Raw genomic sequence first — 5000 nt, forward strand, 5'->3', positions numbered from 1 at the left:
AAATAGATAGATAGATAGTGGTGCCGTGGGTGTCGACAGTAGACATAGCACACTGCCACCTACAGGGATCCGACGGAACTACGCCACCCATGCCGGCAAAACAGTATCGCCATCTATGAAAATAGGGCGACACCACATGCAATACCGCCATCTATGCGCATCTGACAACACTACGTCCGCACCACAAAACATACCGCCATCTGTAGGTCTCCCGCAACATGACCTCCTGCAACGACGCTACCGCCATCTATGAGACGCCAAGCCGACTAAGACAGCGATGGCGCCACAGTGGCCGCCTTTCGACGCCACCCACAAAGGCTGCAGCCTCTGTCGACCATAGCACCCAATCTCCAGTGGCTCTGCCGCACGAAGCCGTGGACCGGCAATGACGCCACCCGCACCCGTTCGTGCACCACCCCAACCGCCAAACTCGCACCTCCAGCGGATGAACGGCGGACGTTTCCCGCACTCGTAAAGTGCAATCCACCCCTATAACTTGCGTTTCATGAAGAGTTATTTCCAATATGCGACATTCCCGCTGTCCGTATACATGAGCCGCGACCTGTACCACTTACGAGCGAGAGACGCGATCGCGTTGCTCACTGTACGGCGTCCGATACCGAGCCATCAGCATGTCGGTCCCCATGCGCGTTGCACTCGCACTCGCAGTCGCAAAAACGTGGGGCAAATATATTACGCGGAAGAGTTATAACAGACCGAGCCCCACTGCATGGGGGGAGTCTTTGTCACTAATGTACACAGATGGAACATTTTGGACTGGAACCAGATTACCCGTACACACGGCGCTGATTAGTAATCAATGCAGAGCCATCAAACTACAGCAAATATACACAACTGTCCGTATACATGCTGAAAGAGTCTGCCCAAAATGGGAACCACACGTCAGCCAGACACTCTGATCACGCACCACTCTCTGCTTCTAACAGGCGCACATACAATATGTAAGCACCAGCATGGAACAACATCCAGTGCATCTTCTCCGCCACATTACACAATCCACACTATCACAACCAGACCAGGAGGTCCGTGCGGAAAATACAATATCCCAGCCTTTCGACATCCACCATTGCGCAGACCAGGCACCAACACCCACACATGTCCTATACAACGGTGCACCCAACATCACAATAGTACCTCCTGTCACAGCGCACAAACAATGACATGAGTCAAAGACACAGGTCTCACACAAGCATAGAATTGGAGCGCCGCCTCTAATAAGCCAAAGGTGCATCCTGACGTGACAAATCTGATCATGTCACAAGCATTCACTTACTATAATCACTATCAACGAACCTGCCGCCCCGCCCCCCCCCCCTACACCTTTCCGTACAACAACGTGTAACCTAACCTAACCTAACCTAACCTATGTTGTACCTTAACCTAACCTATGTTGTACCTTAACCTAACCTATGTTGTACCTTAACCTAACCTATGTTGTACCTTAACCTAACCTATGTTGTACCTTAACCTAACCTATGTTGTACCTTAACCTAACCTATGTTGTACCTTAACCTAACCTATGTTGTACCTTAACCTAACCCATGTTGTACCTTAACCTAACCCATGTTGTACCTTAACCTAACCCATGTTGTACCTTAACCTAACCCATGTTGTACCTTAACCTAACCCATGTTGTACCTTAACCTAACCCATGTTGTGCCTCAACCTAACCCATGTTGTGCCTCAACCTAACCCATGTTGTGCCTCAACCTAACCCATGTTGTGCCTTAACCTAACCCATGTTGTGCCTCAACCTAACCCATGTTGTGCCTTAACCTAACCCATGTTGTGCCTTAACCTAACCCATGTTGTGCCTTAACCTAACCCATGTTGTGCCTTAACCTAACCCATGTTGTGCCTTAACCTAACCCATGTTGTGCCTTAACCTAACCCATGTTGTGCCTTAACCTAACCCATGTTGTGCCTTAACCTAACCATGTTGTCGCCTTAACGTAACCCACGTTGTCGCCTAAACCTGCTCTGTAATTGTTATACGACTCGTTCAATTACTGTAGTGTTGCCCACCCGCAACCCTCGCAATATAGTTCGCTACTCGCACTGCCCGCACCCCTGTGTATCGCTTCATGTTAAACACCTTGCAAGTCTTGCTCACTTTCCACATGCTCCTGCTGTACACTGTAATGTGGATGGCAGCAGGACGTACATGCCGCCCCTCCCCACGTCCCCACCTTGCCCCCTGCCTTCGCAAGCTGGTTGGTGAGAAGTTTGCATGTTCAATGCCCTTCGCATGCGACGTACTCAGGCTACGTTGTGGTGCGGCCTGTGTCAACTGTCCGCTGATGTCGTACGCGTGAACCACAATCTGTACTGCACATTCGTCCTTATGTACTGAATGATACATCGTGGCACATGTGTGACCGCACAACGACTGCGCCCAAAAACGGCGGACCATACAGTGCAAATATTGTGCACGCAGCTACGTGTCGTCTCCCTATGAGAGCTGGATTGCAGTGTGGTACGCCATAGAGACGTGTGGGAGGAACGGACGCCGTGGATGGCGATCAGCATGAGCTGTCTGTTGATGTATTCGGACCTAGTCGTCTCTCCTCACACACCGTGATGGCATGGTGCACCGCGTTCCATATCTGCGACATGCTACAGAGGCCGGTTGACAGTCGTTCGAGCAATGGACATCGCATACGTACGGGGGCCACCTTCCACGTATTGTCTAGGCGTGCACATTTTGTTGCGTGTATGTGGGCAGACGTAGTGTGGCGTGACACCTGACACAGGCATGCAATAATCGTTGAAGTTGCAAATGGCGATGGACGCCTGCGTTTTCTGGTGAAGTTACGCAAATGAACAAATGGTAACCTGTTGTGGTGCGGTTGTTCTCGCTAGGGGTGAATCGGTGATGGCGACGATAGGTTGAGGTACTAACCGGTTGTTCCAGCGATACCCACCATGCCGACGAAACTGAACGGCATCTGGGTGTGAAGCGATACGCGGCGGTGGCTGGGTGGGACCGTCCCCGGCCGGTGAGGGGGCGCCTCCCGGCGTGCTGGCCGCGCGGTGCGTGGGCGCACGCGCTACAGCCGGCTGGTGGGGGCGGCCAGTGGCAGGCGCGCCGGCCGACGGACGCGGCAGGCGTCGCAGCTGCGCGCCGGCGCACCCTGCGCGCGGCGCCGTGCGGCCAAAGTAGGTCCTCGCGGGCCCGGTGCGAAGCGCGGTGGACATCTTCAGTGTGCTGGTCCGATTGAGGACTGTGTGCGTTGAGGATGCGCCGCCGCCCGGCGCTCGGCGCCGCGACGCCGTCTGCTGCTCGGTCGCCCCAGCGGTTCTCGCTGGTGGTTTGTATCGCAGCTGTGCGGATGTGTTGGCGCGTGCGCTGTGCTGGGAGAGTTCGCTTCGGCACCCAAGTGGGGCTTTTGTCCTTCTGTGGCGCTGGCGTTGGAGCTGCCGGTCACCGTAGGTGGCGCGTGTTGTCTCCCGCCGGCAATGCCACGACAGCACGCTCCCGGGCCTCTGTCGGCAGCGGCAAGCTCAGTTGGGAGCACGGGTGGTCGCACCGAAAGCGTCTACTCGCCTAACTCCGGGCGATTGCGCCTCTCTCGAACCCGACCAAGTACTTGGGACGGCGCTGCGCGCCGCCGGGACCTGAGAGGGTTTCGAGGTGTATTGTGCAGGGGAGCTCAGCCTCCTCCTGTTTGCAGAATGATTGAGCGGACGCTTGCGTGTTCGCGCGGGCCCCCGGGACACACTCCCGGGCGGCCGGCTGCTCAGCTCTAGTTGACGCAGCTCCCTGGTTGATCCTGCCAGTAGTCATATGCTTGTCTCAAAGATTAAGCCATGCATGTCTCAGTACAAGCCGCATTAAGGTGAAACCGCGAATGGCTCATTAAATCAGTTATGGTTCCTTAGATCGTACCCACGTTACTTGGATAACTGTGGTAATTCTAGAGCTAATACATGCAAACAGAGTCCCGACCAGAGATGGAAGGGACGCTTTTATTAGATCAAAACCAATCGGTCGGCTCGTCCGGTCCGTTTGCCTTGGTGACTCTGAATAACTTTGGGCTGATCGCACGGTCCTCGTACCGGCGACGCATCTTTCAAATGTCTGCCTTATCAACTGTCGATGGTAGGTTCTGCGCCTACCATGGTTGTAACGGGTAACGGGGAATCAGGGTTCGATTCCGGAGAGGGAGCCTGAGAAACGGCTACCACATCCAAGGAAGGCAGCAGGCGCGCAAATTACCCACTCCCGGCACGGGGAGGTAGTGACGAAAAATAACGATACGGGACTCATCCGAGGCCCCGTAATCGGAATGAGTACACTTTAAATCCTTTAACGAGTATCTATTGGAGGGCAAGTCTGGTGCCAGCAGCCGCGGTAATTCCAGCTCCAATAGCGTATATTAAAGTTGTTGCGGTTAAAAAGCTCGTAGTTGGATTTGTGTCCCACGCTGTTGGTTCACCGCCCGTCGGTGTTTAACTGGCATGTATCGTGGGACGTCCTGCCGGTGGGGCGAGCTGAAGGCGTGCGACCGCCTCGTGCGTGCTCGTGCGTCCCGAGGCGGACCCCGTTGAAATCCTACCAGGGTGCTCTTTATTGAGTGTCTCGGTGGGCCGGCACGTTTACTTTGAACAAATTAGAGTGCTTAAAGCAGGCAAGCCCGCCTGAATACTGTGTGCATGGAATAATGGAATAGGACCTCGGTTCTATTTTGTTGGTTTTCGGAACCCGAGGTAATGATTAATAGGGACAGGCGGGGGCATTCGTATTGCGACGTTAGAGGTGAAATTCTTGGATCGTCGCAAGACGAACAGAAGCGAAAGCATTTGCCAAGTATGTTTTCATTAATCAAGAACGAAAGTTAGAGGTTCGAAGGCGATCAGATACCGCCCTAGTTCTAACCATAAACGATGCCAGCCAGCGATCCGCCGCAGTTCCTCCGATGACTCGGCGGGCAGCCTCCGGGAAACCAAAGCTTTTGGGTTCCGGGGGAAGTATGGTT

At 54.1% G+C, this 5000-nt stretch overlaps 1 non-coding gene across 1 annotated transcript in view; it reads left to right on the plus strand.

Moving 5' to 3' along the window:
• The first annotated feature begins 3781 nt into the window (after positions 1–3781).
• Positions 3782–5000, plus strand: part of LOC124740665 — a 1909-nt gene continuing 690 nt past the window's right edge. Inside the window, exon 1 of the ribosomal RNA XR_007009877.1 lies at positions 3782–5000. This exon is cut by the window's right edge and continues 690 nt beyond it. This is a non-coding gene — a ribosomal RNA (small subunit ribosomal RNA).

The sequence above is a fragment of the Schistocerca piceifrons genome, unplaced genomic scaffold (assembly GCF_021461385.2).
Source record: "Schistocerca piceifrons isolate TAMUIC-IGC-003096 unplaced genomic scaffold, iqSchPice1.1 HiC_scaffold_180, whole genome shotgun sequence".
NCBI classification, from domain to species: Eukaryota; Metazoa; Arthropoda; class Insecta; order Orthoptera; family Acrididae; genus Schistocerca; species Schistocerca piceifrons.